This window comes from Phascolarctos cinereus, unplaced genomic scaffold (assembly GCF_003287225.1).
Source record: "Phascolarctos cinereus isolate Bilbo 61053 unplaced genomic scaffold, phaCin_HiC Scaffold_9;HRSCAF=440, whole genome shotgun sequence".
Taxonomy (NCBI): domain Eukaryota; kingdom Metazoa; phylum Chordata; class Mammalia; order Diprotodontia; family Phascolarctidae; genus Phascolarctos; species Phascolarctos cinereus.
The window spans coordinates 19,708,450-19,732,370 of NW_027556402.1; the positions used below are offsets into that span (position 1 = coordinate 19,708,450).

General features: G+C 42.2%; 1 protein-coding gene across 2 annotated transcripts in view; it reads left to right on the plus strand.

The window, feature by feature from the left end:
- The first annotated feature begins 1,753 nt into the window (after positions 1-1,753).
- Positions 1,754-23,921, plus strand: part of ART3 (ADP-ribosyltransferase 3 (inactive)) — a 150,861-nt gene continuing 128,693 nt past the window's right edge. For both annotated transcript variants that reach the window (XM_078148655.1, XM_078148656.1), the window contains exon 1: positions 1,754-1,815. The gene's annotated coding sequence lies outside the window, so the exon portion shown is untranslated. The remainder of the gene's footprint in view (positions 1,816-23,921) is intronic.

Here is a 23,921-nt window from a genome sequence, read left to right on the forward strand (position 1 = left end):
CAGACATACAGCCCATGCACTCTGTTGGGTTTAATACCACGTCAAGAGATCTCTGGGAAGGTCCCCAGTATGTGGATGAAAGATTTTCAGAAGAACATTGACCATAATGACACAAGATAAGAAAGGGTGGACGGGCCGTGAGCAAGTCTCTTGCTTGATAAAATCACAGATATTTGTCTCAAATTTAAAATAAGAGATAAGATTTATGCACATGTATGTATATATATAATTTCTCTCCAGAATGTCTGCCCAATAATTTACTAGAGTCTCATCTTCCCAGTCCATACATCACCCTTTGGTTGTAAATTAAGTCCTTTGGGAGCCTCTAGAATACTTCCAGCATTCTGACTACAATTCTACAGTTAGTTCCCCCTGTTTTGCATTCATTCATTCATAATCCATGGCCTTGAGTTACAGTTTTGGGATCGCACACACTGGTTGCAGATTTGGAGACGTTTTAACCCTTGTTTTGCCCTTACCCAGGATATCCTTGGGGAACATCGGTATCTGGCGTCATGTAGCTTTAAGGGTCTTCGGGTTCCATGGAAGCACTCAGGCTAACAAGATATCAGATACAGGATTTCATATTTATTTATTCTGGAAAATACAGAAGGACGTGTACCTGAAGACCATCTCTCTTCTGCTGGACTCTCCCTTCCCAAGGGGCTTACGTAGACTCTCAGAACTACAGTACATCTCCCTTTCTTGGCCTTCCCTCTCCCTCCTTTGGCTTCACTCAGGGTTATGACCCAGCTGTATGTTTGACACCTCTGGTCTACATGATTCAAAACGATAAGTCAGGATTGCTGAGTTGCTCAAGATCAGGCAGGTGGTGGGTATCTGTGGCAGAATTTGAATCCAGGTATGAGTGTGATGCTAGATGTTTAACAACCAGCTCCCTGAAAAAACAACAGCAACACGTGTAATCTGAAATATTAGCAAACGATAGATGATTGACTAAATTCCTTTGGGAAGTACTTCCTGGTCCCATGGTTCTTGCTGCAGTCCATTTATTTAGTTCTCTCTAGATTTCATCCAGGACATACCCATTGGCTAGGTAAGCGGTGGGTGACCTCGATTTTTAGATGCAGTGGCAGTGAGGTGATGCCAGGCATAGAGTGATGGATTTAAGAGTGAGGATAGACCTGAGTTCCAATCTTGCCTCTGATATTTACTTACTGGTTGTGTGACCCTGGGCAAGTCACCTCTCCTCTCTCAGCCTCAGTTTCCTCCTCTGCAAAGTGGGGATATAATGATAGCCTGCACCTTCCAGGGTGGTCATCAGGATCAAAGGAGATAACATATAGAAAGTGCTTTGTAAACCTTACAAAGCTATATAAACGCTACTACTATTATTAGTGTTCTAAGCAAGCTCCCTTGAGGGACTGTCAGTTGGGCAGGCTGACTGAGCATGCTCAAGGGACCCCAAGTGTCAGGCTCAGTTAGGCCAAGGTCCACAGTCCAGGAAGGAGGTGTCAGCTGGGCTGACGCCAACTGAGCATGCCCAGAAGCTGTTGGGGGGGGGAAGTGTCAGTCAGGCAGAGGCAGACTGAGCATGCCCAGAAGAGCCCCAGGAGGCAGCGATGTTAGGTGGATATAGACTGAGCATGCCCAGAAGCTCTCCGGGGGGGGGGTGGCAAATGTCATGGGGGAGGCCGACTGAGCATGCCCAGAAGCACTTCGGGAGGCACGTGTCAGTCAGGCAGAGGCCGACTGAGCATGCCCAGAAAGCCCCAGGCGGCAAGGCTGACTGAGCATGCTCAAAAGTGGCCCAAGAAGCTTCCAGAAGCTTGAGGCTCGGCTGGCTACCTGAAGGTGAGAGGTGAGGCCAGGGCAGGCCAGGCCAGGTGGGCCTTCTAGAGGGACATTGGTGCAAGGACGGGGAGAGGTGTCTCTGAAGGTACCGTAGGCCTTGGGGCAAACGAGGCCCCCTCCCCCGCAGGGGCAGATGGGGCCTTCCAGCACCGGTGGGTGTTCCAGTCAAGTGCATTTGGGCCAAAGTGGAGATTTTGTTTGTTTATACATAAATAAATGGGGGGGCTGTGGGCGTGGCCTAGGCCTGGGTGGGCCACCTCTGCCGAGCTGTGGCTCAGCCTTGCCCCCCTGCCTCTGCGCCATCTTGGTTAGGTGCCGTGGCTCTCTGGGTGGGGGAAGGGTCGACAGCTGCTTTTGAAAGGGAGGTAAAGGGAAATTTAGCACGAGTACTTAGGGCTTGCAGGGGCACGTGGCTGGGCTTCTGAGAGCCGGGGGGAACACGCTGAATGTGGTGGAAAAACCAGAGAAGGAGGTCGGCTTTCAGGACGCCCCGCCTTCCCTGCCAGGCAGCTTCTGTTGGTGAGCGGGGTCTAAGTGGGCCCCAAGGCTAGGCAGGACACTGGAAATGCCTTGGTGAGTGCGTTGGAGGGATGTGTCCGCTGGGGTGTTCTGGGAAAAGAAAACAGGTACTGAGGAAGTTTCATGCCTGCTGCTTAAAAGCTTGTGGAAATGGAGAAAGGAATACGTGACTTACTGATATCTGCAGAGGCCTGATGTCTCCAGTGCATGGTTTCCTTTGTTAGGGTGCTGGATCCTTAGTTTTGGCCACCCATCTCCTTCCAGGCCGTTGGGTGGTGGAACCACTGTGCCTGGTTTCTTATGCCAAGTGCCATAAATCCCAAGAATATCAATCTGCATCACGGTGGCTTTGGAGTGAGTGGCCCCAGTGCCACTGGAGAGACTCACCTTTATGCCATCATGGGTTCGTGAACCCTAAGAGGCTTCAGAAGAAGTAATTAATCCCAGCGGTTCCTAGGAACTTCAGATCTGCTCCCCAATCATTGGAACAGCCTCCAAATTGCTCTGCCAGCCCCAAGTGTCTTCTGCTGTAGTCTGACCTTCACATGGCTGTCGCGGTGGTTTTCCTTAAGTGTACATCTGGCCAAGTCACAACGTACTAAAAAATACTCTAATCTTCGAGGATAAAATATAAACTCTTTTGTTTGGCTTTAACTTCCACTTCGTTGTGTTTATTACTTCCTGCCTCCATACTCTGTGATCCATCCAAATTGTCCTCCACTTTAGTCTTCACAAGGCGTTTTGTTCCCCGTTTGTGCTAGGCACTGACTTCCCCTATTTCCTTCTCATCACAGCTTCAGAGGATCCTTCTTTTCCTTCAGATTCAGTCAGGCACCAGCCTCCCATTTGCTGGTATCCTCCGTTCCTAGCTAACTTCTATTTAACTATATTATATTTTCTTTTTACAGTCATTCTGTATATATGTACTTACATATGTACTTATATATTTTGTTAGAATATAAGCGCTTTGAGAGTAAGGATTGTTTCCTTCTTTGTGTTCATCGCCTTGGTGCCAAGTACAGTGCCTGACCTTTTAGTAAGGGCTTAATCAGCATGTGTTTTGTTGACCTAGGTCTGAGAGTCCAAGCCTGGTTCTATACCATCTTCCAATGGTATGACTCAGGGCTGGGATGTACTTAACAGAGAGAGCTGCTCTACGTAATGAAATACTTTGGGGTCCACCTGATCTGTTCTCACAGTCTTTGGGACTGAGCTGGAATTCTAGTAGTAGAAAACTTGATTGAAAGTCACTGGCTCAGGAGTCTCTGACTGACTTTAGTCTTAACTTTGCCGCTAATAAAGCTGTGTGACTTTGGGCAGGATCGTTTTTATTCTGAAGGTTTTACCGTCTTCATCTGTATGATGAGGTGGTTGGATTAGACGATATAGAGTAAAAGCTGACATGTTTCTATAGTGGGCTTCAAGTTTCCTAAAGCGCCTTATATTTACAGTATGTGATTTTGATAGCAGCTTTGAGGTGGGCACTATTTTACCCCATTTTACAAAGAGACACTGAGACTCAGAGAAGCCGGTAGCAGTCAAACCCAGGTCTTTCTTGGCTCCAGCTTAGAGGCAGCTGGGTGGTGCAGTGGATAGAACAGGGCCTGGAGTCAGGAAGGGTGAGTTCAAATCAGACACTTACTAGCTGTGTGACCTAGGGCAAGTCTCTTAATCTTCTTTTGCCTTAGTTTCTTTATCTGTAAAATGGGGATAATAATAGCGCCTATCTTCCAGGATTGTTTTGAGGATCAGAAGAGATAATATTCGTAAACTGCTTACTTAGTATGATGCCTGGCATATAGTAGGTATAAATGCTTGCTATTATTATTGTTATTATTTTTAACTAGAGCGAGCTTTTAAAGATTCCACACTGTTTGTTTTGAGGGCCCACCTAACTATAAAACTCTTTATTTCTGGGTTACAGGCATAATGTCATTTGTAGGGCCCTTTGCTTGAACTCAACTTGCTGTTGGAATTCTTCTCAGACTCTCTTCATTCTGTTCTCCTTCTGCAGTCCAAAATAAAGGAATTTCCCCTCTCTTGGAGAGAGAAGAGAGGATGAAGAAGGAGGCATCTCTAACTTTAATTGCATATGGTGGGTTGGAAAAAACATTATGCAACCATTGCCTTTTCTGTTACATAAGAAGAGCACTTTTTGGGGTTGTTTATTGTGATTTGCAGGGGGACTTTTTGTCTGTCAAAATGAAACTTGTTAGCCTGTTTGAGTTTCTCAGAATGGACTTTACCTTCTTTCATCATCAGTTCCTGCTGTGAATAGGGCAGAGGGTGATGACAAGAAAGGACTTGATTTCCTGAAAATCACCGAAGGCCCTGTATGAAATCTATATTTTCACTCCTTTCCTTTCACTTTCCTGTTCCCATTTTTCTCCTGGCTGGCTCTTCTTCACAGGTTGGCTGCCATCCAGCTCATTGGAACAGTAAGAAGAGGTTTCACATCCTTGTGTTCTGGCAGCTCAGATGTCTCAGAGACAGGAACAAGTTTCTCCTTTGCTGACCTTGCATATGTTCTCTTAGTTTACATTTTCTGTCTTGGGTTTGGAAACCGTCTGCCATCCTTGGACAGGAGAGACAGGATTCCAAAGGTCAGCTGTGGCCAGACACTAACACTGATGTGCACCCATCCAGATCTGGTGCCTTTGGAAGATCAGGCAGTCTTACTTGGAAAGATAATATGTCCATATGTGCTGTGACTCCCCAGAGAACAGGAACTTGTCTTTTCTGTTTGTATCCCTACTGTTTAGCACAGTGCTTTGTACACTGTAAGAGCTAAATAAATGCTTTAAAAATTCATTTAAGATGTATAGTCATTAAATGTGAGGTAGCTGGCAGGGAGGGCTGGCCTTGGAATCGGAAGTCCTGAATTCAAGTACTGTCTCTCTTCTCTCTCTCTCTCTCTCACTCACACACACACACACACACACACACACACACACACACACACACACACACACACACACCCCTGTTGTTTAACCATGAGTAAGTCAGCTTCTCAGTGCCTCCACAAAATTCTTTAAGATTATAAGTTACTGATGTCTTTCTGTACCTGCGGAGGAAGTTGTACAGTGGATAGTGTGCCAGGCCTGGAGTCAGGAAGATCTGAGTTTAGATCTGGCCTCAGACACTTACTAGCTACGTAACCTTGAGTGAGTCACTTAACCTCTGTTTGCCTCAGTTTCCTCAGCTGTAAAATGAGGATAATAATACCACCTACCTACCAGGGTTGTGTAAGGATCAAATGAGATAATACTTGTAAAATGCTCAGCACAGTGTAAGTACTACATAGATGTTAGCTATTATTATTATAATACCTTTTTAAAAATTGAGTTTACTTTTTTCAGTTAATCGTAATCTGCCTTCTGTCTCCTCCCTTCCCTTCCATTGAAAAAGAAAGAAGAACAAAGCCTCTGTAATAATATATATTGGGGTGTTTCTGAAATCACAAAAATTAATTGCATTTTTATTGATAATAAAGAACAAGAAAACAGCATAAAAATAAAAATTATCATAATAAAACCCATCAGATAGTTCAGGATGAGCCTATCTAGAAATATACTCCCCTCCTGGATCACTGCCTTGTCGTGGTGGAGGAGTTTGCATATCTCTTTTTTATTTTTTATTTGTTTTGATATATCAACAGTCACTTCCATATGCTTTTGAATTGAAAATTTTTCTCCCCCTTTCTCCCCCCCAATGATATATGTTGTTAAGCAAAATAAATTCCTGCATTGGCCATGTCTTAAAAAGAAATGGCTGAATCTGTCCTCCGAGTCTGTCACCTTTGTCAGAAGATGGGCAGCCTTTTGCATCATGAGTTCTTTGGAATCGTGGTTGCACATTGTGTTGATCAGAGATCCTGAGTTTTAAAAAGTTGATTGTTTTTTACAGTGTTACTGTTATTTTATAGATCAGTGAGCCCAGTTCTGTCCACTTCACTCTGCATCAGTTCATACATGTTTTCCCAGGTTTCTCTGTCCACCTAAGGATGGAGTTTTTAGACTGAAGGAATCACAGATTAATTAAAAACAGATGATCTTTTAAGAAGGCGAAAGCTGTGCTCACCAAACCCTTCAAGCACTTATTAAGTGCCTCCTACGTGCTAGGCACTGGGCTGAGTGTTGAGGATGCAGAGACAAAGATGAAACAGTCTCTGCCTTCACACACCTTGCATTCTGTCAGGGAAAACAGTATGTTCATAAATACATTCAGAATAAGGACTGGGTGCTGTGAGAAATGATGAAAGGGATGGTTTCAGAGAAACTTGTTAAGACTTCTCTGAACTGAAGCAGAGTGAAGTGAGTAGAACTAGAGGAGCAGTTTATACAAGCTCAACAATATTATAAATAGAATTAATTTTGAAAGTCTTAGGAACACAGTGACCGATGAAACAGGCCGCTCATCCTGTGATGGAAGCGTGATGACCTTAATGCAGATTGAGACATATTTTATTTCGGAGATGACTGATACAGAAATTTCTCTATATGGAGCATACATGTTTATAAAGGGATTTTTTCCCTCTTGCTTTCTCAAGGTTTGTAAGGGATGGGGAGGCAGGAGGAGGTGGGAGAAAGAAGGTAGATCACCCAAAAAAAAAAGTTAATTACAAAAATACATTTGGGATGTGGCCAGGGGGTGGCAGTACTACTCCCAGTGTGGAAAACTCCTTCAGAAACAAAACAAGAAAACACATACAAGGGAGATTTTGGGGAGAAGCGTCTAGGTGGCACAGTAGATAGAGTGCCAGGTCTGGAGGCAGAAAGACCTACGTTCAAACCCAGCCTCAGACACTAGCTGTGTGACCCTGGGCAATTCGCTTAACCTCTATTTACCTCTGTTTCCTCAACTGTAAAACAGGATAACAATAGCACTCACTTCTCAGGGTGGTTGTGAGGATCAAATGAGAATAACGGTGAAGTGCTTAGCATAGTGTGTGGCACGCAGGCGACCCTATATAAAGGTTAGCTGTCATCATCATTAGAACAGCTTGGGGAGATCAGAAAGTGCTTCACCTGGAAGGCGTTGCTTGAGCACAGTGTTAAATCGATTTTAAGAGGTAGAAGTGAGATCAGAGTACAGATGTGGAGTCACTGGTTCACTAAAAACTTTTACAAGGTCAGAGTCTGGGAGTCACATGAACAGTAAGACAGGTTAGGTGAGAGGGGTTTAGGCTGACCCGAAGAATGTGTATCACCATAGTTTATGGTACTGTGCTGGGAAAGGGCATAAGCTAGAGATGTAACATTTCTGACACTTGAAAAGGAAAAACTTTGACTTTTAAAAACATTTAACAGAAAAAGAAACTGGGGAAAATTGAAATACATATACTTTTTAAAATCCTTTTTTTGATTTAAATTTACTGTTTCTAAGCATACAGATATGTTATATTTTGCATAGTTAGAAATGTGAAAGCTTGGGGGCAAGAGAGGACTGATTTCTCTCTAAGGCCTTCATGTCTCTAGGTGACACGGGAGTCACTTAGAATAGCGTGGATGAAGTGCAAGAGTTCCAACCCTTTTTGGCCTTTATACCTCCTGGTTTTAAGTAAACATTCCCATATTCCCTATTCAATATGAAAGGAAATAAATCCTAGAGTTTACTATGCATTTTGCATAAGAAATAAAACAGATTAATTTTTCATAAAGCAAAATTTATTCAGTATATCATACTTTTTTTAGTATCATGAAGTTGTTAAATGTTTGTCAGGACACAAGCAAAGAAATTAAACGTGATCGTTGATTTTGCTTCTTGTTGACCGATAGCTTCATTGTCAATGTAATTTTTGAAAGCAGTATCTGCATGTCATGTCCTACTTTAAGTTTTTCTTACTTTGGATTTTATTGAGAATAGGACTGAGAATCTTAATTCATAGAGAATGGAATTAAAGCTTTGTGAACATGTAAGAATGGGGATATATTTCTCCAAGAGAACACCAAAAGTTTTGCAACTTCATTGATTGGATATTAATTTGGAGTTTCTGGTTATCTCATAGACTAGTCAGCTTGTTTTTCACTGGGTTATCACTGATTTATTTTTCTAATTCAATATGAAAAGCCAGATTTCATTCATTTGGGTTTGGTCAGTAGGAATTAGTGCTTCAACTGTCTCTTTCAAATTTTTCAGATGTACCACAACACTCTTTCTTTTCCTACTCTTTCCTCAAGGTTCTCTCTCCAATCCACAAATTGTTTTTCTCTAACATTACTACTTTTGGAATATCTCAGTAGGGTAATATAGTTCATTTACCCAGAGTCCCATGACAAATAACTTGTACCCACTTGGGTGCAGTGTACCCCAGATTGAGAACACCAGGATTTACCCAGAATACTACCCAGAATCCCTTGATAATTATCTTGTACCCCATTGAGTACATGTACCCCAGGTTGAGAACCTCTAGCCTAGTAGGTCACAGACTCTCAGATATTCTGAACCCTAGCTCTGTCAGTCATTAAAGACTTTTGCTACCATATGGTGCTGTCTGGTAGTATGGTCCTCAAGTGTACTCATACACATGAGATAACTGTTCTTAAAATGGGTTTAGTAGTAAATACCTGATGTATTTGCTTTCAGGCGTGTATTTTCTTGTAGCCTCATCTGCTAGTGACAGTCTTTAACTATAGACAGAACCATTTAGGAGGTCCAACAAACCTCTGAAAGAATGTCAAGTTAGGTAACCCTCTATTTAAAATGACTTAAATATCACTCAAAAAACACCACAAGATCAGGAATTACAGTACTAGAGTTTCTGTTGCTAAACAAATTTTTTTTTAAAGTAGCCAGTCAATTCTTTGTGATTGGTGATTATTTTTTTTTTAGAAGAATTAAGTGCTAGAAACAATTGGGGCTTGACTTTCCTCTGTATGTATGGGAGGGCTTCATCCTGGTTAAACCTTGCCAGCCACCTGGAGAGTATGTCTTCAGTTGTCGACAGGAGCTGTTTAAGACCTATTGAGAACAGACGAGAATGAAAATATAGCATGCTGAACTTTGTCTCTCATCTAGGTTCTGCTTTGTCACAGAGTAATTCACTTGACTATGGGTCTGGGGCCCCAGATTGGAGGGAAAGGTCACAATTAAAGTTTTCTTGCTACCAAGGAATCACAATGGGTTATTGAATTGTCCCAGTTTGCAAATGAGTTATGAAAATTTGCTAGCCATTTTATAAAGTCTGGGCTTTGCTTCAGAAAGGTATTCAATTTCTGCTTTTTAATGTCTAAACTGAATTCACAGAAATGGGAATGAACAGTAATCACCTAATTCTTAATCTGTTTAAGGGTGAGTTAGTGGGTTTGCTGGCAGTGTGTGTTGATGGGGAGGTTTGGCCATACTCCAGTCAGTTGGCCAGTGTGCTGAGAGTGCAAAGCTCCAAGCCTCCCTGTTGTGTCAGAATGAGAAAGCTCATACCAAGTGACCCCTGAGATCATTTTGGAATCAAAAACTAACCCAGGGTAGCTCCAGACTGAGGGTGGGCCACATGTAGTTTTATCACAGTGAAGCCTGGAGCAAGCACTTCTAGTGGTTTCCTGGAGAGCAAACTTACCTTGTTCTTCTAATTGCTTTCAGTACAACCTTCATGGTTGGGGTATCTGGATTCAGACATACTTGTTCCTTAGTATCCTTCACTATGCCTCTGTAGTGAATAAACCACAGTGAAGAACTTTAGAATTGTATCAGTGATAATGGAGCAGTAATTGGACTCATTGAGCACTAGGCTTTGTTGGGCACTGCCCTGAAAAATCTGAGGTCAGCCTCTGCCCCCACTTCATTGAGTGATCTTCAGTGAGTCCCTAAACATGCCTCTGCTGCAGTGTCTTCGTTTGTAAACTGGGACGACGATATTGACTTCAGTAGTAAAGCATGTTTCAAGTAGGCAAGATTGTTATTCAAAGAATACATCTCCTTAGCCTTCCTCAGTATGGTCTTTCCTTTCGGAGCTGACAGATTTCTCTTTTCATAAAAACAAACAGTGATAAGGACTTGGAAAAGCACAGGGTAGTGTTATTCCTGTAGTTATGGAGAGAAATCTTTCTGCTTCTCCCCCCCCCCCAATAACTTCTATAGCAGGTTTATTTGTGCCCTGTCAGAACAGGTCACATTTCACTTTATTAAGGCCCCTTTCCTACTGAAAATGGTCGTTATACCTTATGTTTTTCAGCTAGAAAAAAAAGTATGACAAAATGGACATTCATTTCAGAGAAAAAGCAAATTTCGATAAGAAGGTAATAAATTTAAAAAATAACTTTCATTTACATATTTTGGTGGCTTTGTTAGGACAGGTTTGTTCACATTGTAGCCATTGTCAAAAGTTTGAACCATATTGCTTTCCCTTTTCCTTATAGAAAGTTTAAAATCATCAAAAATGGACCCTCGTCCATCTTTCTGATCATTTAGTGAAACATTTGATTCAGTCCACATCCCTGGGGGATAAACCGATTTACTATAAGGCATGTTTTCTAGGGACAACATGTGGTGTAACAAGTGGTGGACCTGGAGTCAGGAAAATCTGGGTTCAAGTTATACCGTGACTGTGACAGCCATGTTAGCCTCCCTCTGTCTTCGATTCCTCATTTATACAAATGAGGTGACAGTATGGTAGTGCTTACGTTACACTTTTATCGTGAGGAATGATCAAGTGACGTAAAGTAAGTAATGTGCTTGGCAAGCCTTGAAGTTCTCCACAACAGTAATGATAGCTCGCAGTTGTATCTGGCATCCAGAGGAATACCAGTTATTGCTTTTACTTACATGATCTCAGGGCGTGGACATAGAGAACTGGGGAGAACCACATCGAGTTTCTCAAAAGGTTTTAGGCTGGAAATACTCTTATTAACTTGTGGGCAGCGACAGCTGGTGGTTGTGGGTGGTGAGGGTGCTGTGGAACAGAAGCAGGGAGGGCACTACCCAGGTTAAAGAGTTCAGTCATTGTGAATCTGGTATCAAGCCCTCTCCCCCACCACCATGCCAGAACCCCAATTCCTGCCCCAGAAATATTCAAGGAAAAACCTCTGAAGGCAGTACCTTCCAGAAGAAGTAGCATTAAAACCATAGGGTTCTGGTTCATTGGAATGTAGATGGAGAGCTGGAAGGGACCCTAATGGGCCTCAAAGTGCTTTGGACAGGGAGCTGGTGAGTAGAAATGGCCAGGTGAAAGGGTCTCATTCTCTTCAAATTCTAGTTTGAACAATAATTTCCCTGCTAGTGCAGCTCACTTCATACCCTGGCCTTCAGTCAGTTGAACTGGTACTCCTGCCCTGGAAATGATTCTGTCTGGATCCTGATTTGGGTCTGTGGTCACTCTTTCTGGGTCCTGTGCTTTTGTTATATCTATGTCCTTGCTCTTTACCTAAGTTTTTGTCATAACCCTGTTGTCTTAACTATTTTTCTGGACCTGACTTCTGCCCAATGACAAAACCTCAGCCTGACTTAGGTTCTTACTTCTGCTTTTCTGACCATGTCTCTAAGTCTCGTTTTAGCCATGAGCTCCCTAAAAGTATTGCCTGTTTGATTTCTGACTCTGATTTGAAATCACGAAATCACAGTTTTTTGTCCTTTCATAAAAGCTCTTAAGGTACAGAGTTCCTAGTATATGGTAATCATTTGAAGCTAGCAAAGGATTTGGGCCGATTAAATTACATCTCATTACTGAAAGCATTTGGGTTTGACTAAGGATGTCTTCCTGTTGTATTTTGACAATTCATTCAAACTTTAAACTGTGACAACGGAACTGGAAGACGTCATTCTTTGTCTGCATCTACAATAACACTAATAATTTAGTACTCAATACCATCTGTGACTTAAAAAATGAAACATCTCTGTGTTCCTTACCTTGAGCCCTAGTCAGAGCTAGCAGGGTGTTGCAGAGGAGGAGGAAGATTATACTTCGGTTCATGGTAACAAGATTGGATGAGGTACAGTGTTCTTGGGGTGTCTCAGAGCGACTGAAGAATTTCTTAGTGATCATGCTGCTGTGACTCAGTATTTATTTGCTAAGGTTCTTTTCCCTCCTTAGTTCTGATTAGTTAATTCAGCAAAATGAACCATACAATGGTCTGTCACTGGGAAAGGTCTCAGGTTACAGAGCAGCAGGTATTATTTTTATTAGCTACTTCTTATTCATGAAAATTCTCATTTTACCCCCAAAAGAATAAATTTTGTTTCACTCTCTCAGAATCTAGAAACTACTATATGCAGAAAGAGGTTAAGGATTATAATTTTTATCCTTATCTCAAACTGTTTTCTTCACTTCCCTCACCCCCAGCACACAAAAGAGAAATCAATCAACCATTTATTAAGTGCCGGCTGTGTGCCATGTACAGTGCAAGGTGCTGGGAATACAGATACAAAGAGGGAAACTCCTTGCTTGCAAAGCATTTACATTGTAATTGGGGAGACAAGAAGTACATTATGATGTATATAATATAAAGCATACACATGAAATTAGTAAACACAGATATAAACAAGATAAGGTAGTTTGGAAGAGAGGACTCTAGTGGTTGCTGGGATCAGGAAAGTAGGTTTTTTTTTTTTGTCCTTGAAGCAATAGGAAGCCACCATAGTTTAATAAGAGAGTCACATGGTCAGATATGTGCTTAAGAAAATTACTTTGGTAGCATTGTATAGGATGGGGTAGAGGGTAGAATGAGAGGCTTGAGGCAGGGATAGCAGATTAATTCTTAAATTAAAGTCCCTAATAATTTATTCCTTCCCTGGATCGGTAATCTCATTAATGTTGGTACCTTTTTTGATGCTGTAGCAAAAATGGATCATTTATTATGTGTCAGGCGCTAAGGATTACAGACAAATCAGTCCCTTCCCTCAAGTAGCTTAAATTCTAAGACTACATAGAGAAGTGAATGTACGCGTGCGCGCGCGTGTGTGTGTGTGTGTGTGTGTGTGTGTGTGTGTGTGTGTGTGTGTAGAAGGATTTTAAGAGATTTTTAAGGATTTTAAGTAAGGAATGAAAGCATTTTGGGTAACAACTTACATCCCTCCAGAAGTCACAGAAGCCGGAGATGGCATTTTGAATGTAGCAAATAGACTGATTTAGTTTGAATGACATGATTTTAAGTAAGATTTTAAGTAATCCCTGCTATCTTGTGTTTACAGCTCTTGTCCATATTGTCCCACAAGTCTGTTAATGATAATTATATTTTTTAAATTTTCAAGTGCAAATCTTTATTTCTCTTTTACTTGAATTGAGCTTAAGCATAATGTATAAATTAGGTTTTTCTTGAGAAAGCATTCTTCCTGTGGCATTTTTCTTTTCTTTTCTTTTTTACTTTTTAAAAAATTAATTCATTATAATCTTAAATACTAAAACTTAAATACAAAATAAGAAAAGGGGAAAAGCATTGCCATATGCACAGCAGAACCTGTGAGAGGATTCAGAATACGCAGTAGTGAATTTCCGTTTCGGGAAAGCTTGTATAGTAAATACTACACATTGTGTTGAGTGAGAGCTGTCCATCTTTTCTTTGCTTCCTTATAAGTTTGCCTTTGTTCTCTGCTGTGCACTCACTTTGTTCTTTTTTAAAACCCCTCCTCCTCCAAGAAGGCTACAATTAAGTGCAGATATATTTTTATACATAGATACACACACACACTTATATACCTACATACATACTTGCATACACATACATGTACTTAGATATCTATAATCATACTCTTATGTAGACATACACATTCATATATATCTGTGTAACACTGTACTATACTTGTTTGTTCTCTGTTTTTCTGAGGGTGGATAACATCTTTCTTGATAAGTTCAAGTCTTTCCCTGTTTCTAAGTCCACCACCTTAACATTTCCTACACCACAGCAATATTCCAACCTTAAGCTGTCTACTTATTTTAAATAGTCTAAAACAGTATTGATGAATGTGGCTGACATATAGTGTAGTTTCCCTATATTTCTCTTTTGATTAAATCTATTTTAGCTTTAACTTTGTCTAAGATCATGATTACTACCCCTGCTTTTTTTCCTAATAAATTCTACTCCTGATATTTATTTTATGTTTGTGTGTATCTCTTATTTCCTATCCCTCCTGACTCCTCTACTTTATTTCTGCCCCCTACCTTGCCCTCCTGTTACTTACCCAACCCTTCCTCCAAAGATCCCTCCTTCTCCCCTACCCTTTTTCCTTACCCTCTTGTTTCCATTTGAATTTAGAAGACTTTTATAGCCTTCCAAATATATATTATTCCTTCCCTCTTTATCTCATTCCTGTTCATCTAGATACCCTTCTATAGCCCCCCTTTATCCTATTCCCTCACCCTCTTTCCCTCTGTTATCTTCCCCCCCATCCCTTTAGCCTTTTCTTTCTTTCTGAATTTAGAAGGCTTATACTCTTTTAGATGTATATGTACTGTTCCCTCTTTAACCCATTCCCGATGATAGTAGGGTTCCAGACTACCAGCCCTCCTCTCTCATCTAATTTCTCTGTGTCAGTTCTTCTTCTCGAACCTCATTTGTAGAAGATAATTACTCTTTTTAACTTTTCCTAGACAGTATTATTTTTTAGAATCACAGGTCTACCCTAATCTTTCTTTTGAACTACCCAATTAATACCAATCTTAGATGTACATTTTACATTTCCTCATATAAAAAGTAAAGAATCTGTTCTTATTGAGTCCCTGGTAATCACTCTTTGATGTTTACCTGGTATTTCTCTTGGATCTTGTATGTCAAATATTCTATTGAGTTTTCAGATCTTTTTGCAATAAAATCGTGAAAGTCTGGCACTTTGTTGAATGTCTGTTTTTTTCATTCAGGATTATGCTTAACTTTGCTGGCTATGATATTTTTGGCTGCAACCCCTGTTCTTTTGCTCTTTGATATATAGTATTTCAAGACCTGTGGTCTTTTAGTATAGCTGCTTCTAGGTCTTGTGTGATTCTAATTGTGGCTCTGCCATATTTTAATTTTTTTTTTTCTTTTTACTCATAATATTTTCTCCTTGAGCTGGAGGTTTTAGAATTTGGCTGTGATAGTCCTGTAGGTTTTCCTTGTAGGATCTCTTTCAGGTAGTAATCGGTGGATTTTTTCTATTTCTACTTTCCCCTCTTGTTCTAACACTTCAGGACAATTTTCTGTAATTATTTTTTGCATTATTGTATCAAAATTCTTTTTTTTTTTTAATTGTAGCTTTCAGGTAGTCTGATCATTCTTATGTTTTCTCTTCTTGATCTGGGCACCAGATCAGTTGTTTTTCTTATGAGATTTTCACATTCTCTTCCATTTGTTTATTCTTTATATTGTATTATTTCTTGGTCCCTTATACCTTTGCTTGCTTCCCCTTGCTCAATTCCAATTTTCAAGGAGTTGTTTTCTTCCTCAAGGTTTTGGATCTCCTTTTCCTGTTGGTTAACTTTCATGTTTTTCTTGGATTGTTTTTTTTTTTAAATTTTTTCCTCAGTCTCTCTCATTTGATTTTTAAAGTCTTTTTTTTAAGTTCTTATATGAATTCTTTTTGGGCTGGTGACTATTTGACTGGACTCTTTGGGCTAGGAGAGGCTTTTTTGCTTCAGTATCTTCCTCTGAAGATGAACCCCTGGTCTTCTCTATTCCCATAGTAACTTTCCACGGTTAAGTTCTTTCTCCTTTGCCTGCTTATCTTTTTTTTTTTTTAATTTTTAGCAGCCTATTATTGTAATTACCTCTAGTCTTGGGGTATGGAGGATGGGGCTTCTGACCTCAGATCTTCCTTTAGTTCTCCCCTCTGGCCTGCCCTCCTGTAGGTGTCCACAGCGGTGTCCTTGCCCCACTGCTTCTGCACTCACCAGGCATGCGCTGGTTCATTCCTGCCCAGGGTCAAGTCTCGGTAGCACAGCCGGACCCTGGCGTCCCCTATCAGCAGAGGTTCCCTCGATCTTCCCTAGCACATATACCCAATTCCCCTCACTGTCCTGGCGGTAAAAGTTCCTGTGAGTGGGGCTGAGGCTACCTCCTAACCCAGCTAGCCCCAGGACTCCCACTTCCTATTTCAGGGGAACTAGCCTGGAGGTGTTTATACTTCACAGGGACCAAATCTCCATCCTTCTCCATTGTCCCAGGAGGACTACTGTTCTGCCTCCACTTTTGTTTATTTTTACTGCTCTGTGTTTGTCCTGAGGAGCTAGCTTGTCTTGTTTGTGGGGGAAATCCTGGAGAGCTTGGAGTTTTCTGACCTACTCCACTGTGTTCCCAGAATCCTCTCTGTCTGTTGATGATAAATACTAACTAGATACCACTGTAGCATAAAGATTTTCCGTCTCTTGTCCCTTGTTCTTGCTATGTGACTGATTCTTCTTTTTACTTTTGGCCTTGATGAGGGGAAAGGGCTGCATTGTCATCAGAGATAGGAGTTAAGGTAAATAATGTCAAATCAACAAGCATTTATCACTATGTGCCAGGCAATTTGCTTAGTGCTGGGGATACAAAGAATGGCAAAAATACCCTCCCCCCAAATAAAGCCCAGTCCCTGCTTTCAAGGAGCTCACAACGGTGGATACAACATGCAAACCACTTTGTGCAAACAAGATACACAACAGGTAAAGTTGGAGATAATTTCAGTGGGAAATCTAAGATAAGGAGGACCAGGAAAGGCTTTTTGCAGAAGGTGGTACTTTGGTTGAGACTTAAAGGAAATCAGGGAAGCCAGGAGGCAGAGATGAGGATGGAGAGCTCCAAGAAAGATGTTCCAGGGTTTGAGATACAGGAGAGAGTGGAGTGCGTGGAGTGCGTGACACATGTCTTCTGGAAAGGTACTGAATGAGAGTGGACTGTGGGAAGTTTGAGGAGACAAGAGAAGATTTGGAGTAGCTTCCTGGAGATAGATTAATCAATTTAAAAGAAGTAAAATTATGTTTTTATAGGGAGGACACAGTTGAAAATAGGTAACATAAATTTATAGTGGATCCAGTCAGATTGATTGCATGACTTCCTCAAGTGGATTCATCTAAGGTTGGGGTTTGGCAAGACACGAATGGAAATAGTACAAGTGGGCAAGAGATTTTGGAGTAGAAAACATTGTAGAGTTGATTTGGTTAATAAGATGGTCACTGGGAAGGGAGGTAAGTGAAGTCAGAGCAAGGATGACAGCCTGAGAGCACCAGCCTGCCTTTCCAGGCTTACTGCACATTATTACCCATCATGTGCTTTGTGTCCTAGATGAGCTGAGTCACTAACTGTTCCCTGAACTTAATATTCTATTTTTGCCTCTTTCCCCCCTTGCCTCAAATGTACTGCCAACTCAGCCTTGACTTGCAAATTTCTTATCTTTCTTCAAAGCCCAGATCAAGTGCCTCTCCTTAATGAATCCTTCCCTGACTCCCCCCAGTTGTGACTAGCTTTTCCCTCATCTAATTTTTCTAGAGGCTGCTAAATCTCTCCTTTTCCACTTTACTCTCTACTTTATATTATCTGGGTACATGTGTCCTCCCTAGCAGAATGTAAGGTCGGTTAGGGCAGGGATGCCTTCATTTTTACTTCAGCAAGAATTTATTAGGTCCCTACTGTATGCCAGGCATGCAAGGACTTCACAGCCTAGTAGGAAGACAATAAATACATATATAAGGAACAGGAGTTTGGTATGTGTTTAGACTGCCCAAGGTGGAGGCACCCATGGGGCCTCGGTTGCCAGATTTTTGTTTGCAGGTGTCAGGGATTTTTTGCTTTTGGGAAAAGACACTTTACCTTGGCCTGCCATGTTTTGGGAGGAGTCTCTTTCCATTGTCTGCTTCGTCTTTAAATCTGCTTGACTGAGGTGGCCTCTCACTTTGTTGTGGCCTCTGAGGCTCCTTCTAGCTCTAGCTCTGTGATTTTTGATAATACAATTCATATTCTTGCAAAAATGTTAGATAACATTTTAACAAAGAGGCTATAGCAGCATCTAAACACTGTCATACATAATGGCTAGGAATGATAGCAGTGTAAGGTTATTTCACTGTTAGGTGAATTAGAAACGTAATATTGATTTAGAAAAAAAACCCTACATGATTATATAAATAGTTGCCAAAAAAAGTTTTAAAAAATATAAAATCCTCTTATGTTAAGAATACTAAAAAGCATAGTAATGTGTGGGACAACTGAAAGTTTCTCATATGAAATGGAAGCTATGCCCCAAAATTTAGTTAAGGCTTTAGCATTAGCGGGGCCTAAGTTTCGTTTTTTATGTAAATCATGTGATCGGGTCATACACCTGTTGCCCACCCCCTCCCTTGTTTTGTAACCACCACCCCAGCCTTATCTTTGCCAAATAAGGCAGTCTTCTAGCTCCCAAGCTTGTTTTGGGTAAAATGTATCTCTCAGTTTCTGGGTAGAATGTAAGGTCTCTTACCTCAACCAATGGGGGTAAAGAGATTCGGGTTAAAAGATGGGAGGGTAGGGTTTTCTTAGAATTGTTTGTCTAGGGGCATATAACTGCTTGCTTGCTGCTTGTATCCTGCCTCCCTACACCAGTCCACCCTGGGTAGGTGATGGCCAATTCTCGTGCGAGACTTCCTAAATAAAACTTCTGTTTCTATGTATAGAAACCTCTGAATTTTTATTTGGGTAGGTGGTCTCAATCCCACTCAATGGGGCAGTCGTCTGGAATTTTCTTTGATTGAGGAGGAGGCTTTCCTACCGAGGTCAAGACCAAGCGCATCCGAGATTTCTTGGAGGTCTTGAGCCCAGGAGGGAGGTTACTGCCCAGTCATTGAAATAAACCCCAAGAGGGGGACTTGGAGAAACAGAAGCCTTGTTAGGGCTCCTACGATTAAAAAGGAAACTAAGAAATTCTGGCCAGCCAGTGAGTGAGGGCAGTCACCTAAGTCTTACACCTGGAGGTAAGCACTCAGGGGTCTGGAGGTAATTGGCATAGGGTGAGGGACCCTCTAGGACGGACTCTAGTTTCTCTAGTTCATGCGGAGTACAGGCCTAGTCAATGTGCGGAATAGATACCTTATCGAAAGGATGCCACTGAGAAAGCTTCATGGGTGACTGGTGAGGAGTGGGCGACCCTCCTCAGTAATTTGGCTGAGTCTTTAGACTTGGGGAGTTCAGTGACGGCTCCCGTAAATTCCCTAGGAATGGGAACGGGACAATCTAAATCTGTGCAGTTGGAGCGTACATGTGAGGTACCTATAGACAGTCCTTTAGGCAATCCATTGCAGAATTGGAATGAACTACCAAAATATAAAGGAAATAGTAGGAAGAAAATGATTAAATATTGTTGTTTTGTCTGGGACGGAGTGGATATCGGGGGTGGCACTTCATGGCCGAAATTTGGATCCTCTGAAGATTGGATATGCCAAAAACTAAATTTATATGTGAATGCTAAGGAACCTTTTCATCAGGAGGAGAGTTCCTAGCAGCACTCTGGATGCCTGAGGTGCAGCAGATGCTGGTGAAAGGAAGGGAAAGAGAGAAGGAAGAGATTCAGCCCCATCCTTGGGACTTTCTCCTTTCCCTACCCCCTCCCTATGCTAATCCTCCTCCTAATCCTAATCTTGGTCCTATACCAACTCTGGTTCCCCCTGAGGAGGACCCAAAGGGCGATCTTATCAACTTGCAAGAGGCTCCCTGCAGGCCCTTAGTGAGAGAGTTGAAACAGCTCCTAAAGGACCAGGAGAACCTACCTCTTGAGCCAAAGCAACCAACCATGTTCCCTTTAAGGGAAGTTTCTCTGGCCCAAGGGGGTTTCGGGTTTGTGAATGCTTCCTTGAGCACCACTGAGGTCAGGAGCTTTAAAAGAGAAATGAAAATCTTGATGGAAGACCCAAGTGGCCTCTCAGAACAATTAGATCAGCTTCTGGGCCCAAACATTTATACTTGGAATGAACTAATGTCCTATGAATGTCCTATTCTCTCATGAGGAGAGAGGGATGATTAGAATGGCTGCTATGGTAGAATGGGAACAAAGGCACCTGCCTGCAGCCAGGGTGATACCGGCAGACCAAAAATATCCAACCCTCAACCCTAGGTGGGATCATAATAATGTGGCCCACAGGACACATATGCAGGATCTGAGGGAACTGATAATTATTGGAATCAGGAATGCCGCCCTAAAACCCCAAAATGTCAAGAAAGCTTTTAAAGTGGTTCAGAAAAAGAATGACTCACCAACAGAGTTTTTAGAAAGATTGAAAGAGAGCATGGGAAAATATTCAGGCTTAGATGTGAATGATCCCACCACAGAGGTAATGTTGAAGTTAAATTTTGTGACTAATGCCTGGCCTGACATTAGCAAGAAGATTCAAAAGATAGACAGGTAGAATCATCGAACATTAGAGAGTATACTTGAGGAGGCTGCAAAGATTTATGTGAGGAGAGATGAGGAGAAACAGAAACAAAAGACCAAACTCATGGTCCAGACAGTCCAAAATGTTACTCAGTCTATAGGACAGTGGAAAAGACCCTAAAACCAGAGAGAGTGGAGGTAGAAGAAGAAAGAGTACAAGGGCAGTGGGAGAAGAAAGGAAGAGAGAGAGAGAGCCCCTTACCTGCTGGATGTGTAAGAAGGAGGGACACATGATGAGGGACTGCCCACTACAGCAGGCCGAACAAAAAGTCTACTCTCTGATGGAGCTAGAGGTTTAGGGACATCAGGGGGTTCATAGAAACAGCCTGCCCGGAGCCCTTGATAAATTTAAGGGTGGGACCAAAAGGGGAAGAGATGGTGTTTTTAGTGGACACTGGGGTGACTTGATCGTCCCTGACTCAATTGCCCCGGGGAGCTTAATTGGCAAAAGAAACCCTCTCTGTGGAGTAAAAGGTGAAAATTTTTGCTGTCTCCCTCTCTGAGGTTCTGGAGATTAAATACAAAAGAACGACTGTCTTGAGTTGGTTACTTCTGGTCCCAGAAGCGGGAATAAATTTATTGGGAAGGGATTTGATTACCAAATTAGCTAGTCAGTTGGTAACCAGGGGAACCCGGAAAGTCCCGGTAAACATGCTGGTCTTAAGAGAGGAAGAAGAGCACCAAATTCACCCCAATTTGTGGGCCAGACCAACCAATAGGTAGAGACTTAATATAACCCCTCTTAAGATCAAATTGAAGGAGCCCACTACAGTGGTGAGAGTGAAACAATATCCTATATCCCTAGAGGGGAGGCGAGGACTTAGACCAGTGATTCAGGGACTATTGGAAGGCAGACTTATCCAACCTTGTATTTTCCCCTTCAGTACTCCTATCCTGCCAGTCTGGAAAGGGGATGGAACATATAGACTAGTCCAAGATTTGAGAGAAATTAACAAGGTTGTACTACCATCCCGCCCAGTGGTCCCTGACCCCTGCATGATCTTGAGAGGAATAAATGAAGGCAGTAGGTGGTTCAGTGTAATAGATTTAAAAGATGCATTCTGGGCCTGTCCCTTAGACCCTAGTAGTAAGGACATCTTTGCCTTTGAATGGGAGGATCCTGAAACTGGGAGGAAGCAGCAGTATAGGTGATGCATCCTTTCCCAAGGGTATACAGAATCACCAAATTTGTTTGCACAAGTCCTTGAGAGAATCCTGGAGGGGTTTAGAGCTCCCCTTTGGACACAAGTATTGCAATATGTAGGTGATTTGCTGGTGACAGGTAAAAAGAGAATTAGAAGCTAGTGAGGCCCCAATCAAATTGATAAACTATTTAGATCAGAAGGTTTGATCCAAGCACAAATTACAATTTGTGGAACGGGAGGTGAAATATCTGGGACATTTAATCAGTGAGGGGCAGAAGAAGCTGGACCCAGAGCAGGTGGCAGGAATCCTTTGAACTCCACTACCGAGAACAGAGGGAAGTCAGAAAGTTCCTGGGGCTAGTAGGATACTGTAGGAATTGGATTGACTCTTACGCATCCCTCACAAAACCCATGTACCAATGCTTATTGGAAGAGGAACCAGAGCAAATTAGATGGGGCCCTGAAAGGAAGGGGGGATTTAAGAAGTTGAAGGAAGTCCTCACCTCCCCTCCTGTTTTGACACTCCCCTCATTGAAGAAACCCTTTCACTTATTTGTAAATGTAGACAAAGGAGTGGCACTGAGGGTCTTGACACAAATGAGAGGAAGGCAAAAGAGACCCGTGGCTTTCTTATCAAAAATCTTGGACCCTGTAGCTAGAGGGTGGCCGAACTGTATTCAAGGGGTAGCAGCTACTGCTATACTGGTGGAGGAGAGTAGGAAGCTGACCTTTGGGGGAAGCTTGATAGTGAGCGTTCCCCATCAGGTACAAGCCATCCTGAATCAGAGGGCAGGGAGGTGGCTCATAGATTCCAGAATTCTCAGATATGAAGCTATATTACTGGAGAAAGATGATTTAATACTATCACAAGATAACAACTTAAATCCTTTGTCTCTTTTCTGACTTCAGAAGGCAGAGATGCATCTGAGTTAGAACATTATTGTGTTGACTTTATTGACCTTCAAACTAGTGTCCAGGAGGATTTACAAGAATCCCCGATTCCCAGAAGAATCAATTTGTTCATTGATGTCTCCTCTAGAGTGGTAGAGGGGAAAAGAAGAAATGGATATGCTATCATTAATGGGGATCAAGAATCCTTAGTTGAAACAGGAAGTTTGCTGAAAAATTGGTCTGCCCAAATATGTGAACTATATGCCTTAAATTGGGCATTACAGTCATTAAAAGGAAAGGAGGGCAACGTCTACACTAATTCAAAGTATGTCTGGGGATAGTTCATGTCTTTGGAAAAATCTAGGAAGAGAGGGGAATGTTAACAGTAAAGGGAAGGAATTAGCACATACTACTTTAATTCATCAGATCTTAGATAATCTAATGTTACCTGAGGACACAGCAGTAGTACATGTGGATGGTCATCAATCTGGGCAGTCCTTTGAGGCTGGGGGCAGTCGCCTTGCAGATGAGGAAGCAAAAAGGGCAGGGATGACAGATCCTGAGTTGCTTAGTCACATATTAGTTCTGATCCCCTCTTTTCCTCCGAGTCTCCCTTCTCCCTCCAAAAACAGAAGGCGCTAGCATTGGGGGCCCAGGAAAAGGACTGGCCATGGCTCCTTCCAGATGGAAGAGAGGTACTGACCAGAGCAGGTATGAGGTGGGTCCTCCAACATTTACACCAGGGTAGTCATTGGAATGTCCAGAACCTGTGTGATGCCTTCCTGACTTGCTATGTGTCTCCCGGTCTTTATACCCTGGCTTGGCATTTGGCGAACGGGTGCCTTGTATGTCAAAAGACAAGTCTGTGTTGTGCCAGACTCCAGTAGGGGGGAAAACCTCCAGGTCTTAGACCTTTTCAGAGCATCCACTGGATTTCACGGAGCTGCCCCCTATAGGACGCCTCAAATACCTACTGGTCATAGTGGACCACTTAACCTCTTGGGTCAAAGCCTTTCCCTTGCCATGCGGCACTGCTCCTGCAATTGGTAAAGTTTTACTAGAGCAAATAATTCCAAGGTATGGAGTGGTGGAACGGATTGATTTGGACAGGGGACCCATTTCACAGCCAAGGTTCTACAATCTCTAGCCCAGGCTTTGGACATTACCTGGGAGTTTCACACCCCCTGGCATCTTCCCTCATCTGGTAAGGTTGAGAGGATGAATCAAGATCAAGAGACAACTTACAAAGTTAACCTTAGAAACCTGATTACCCTGGAC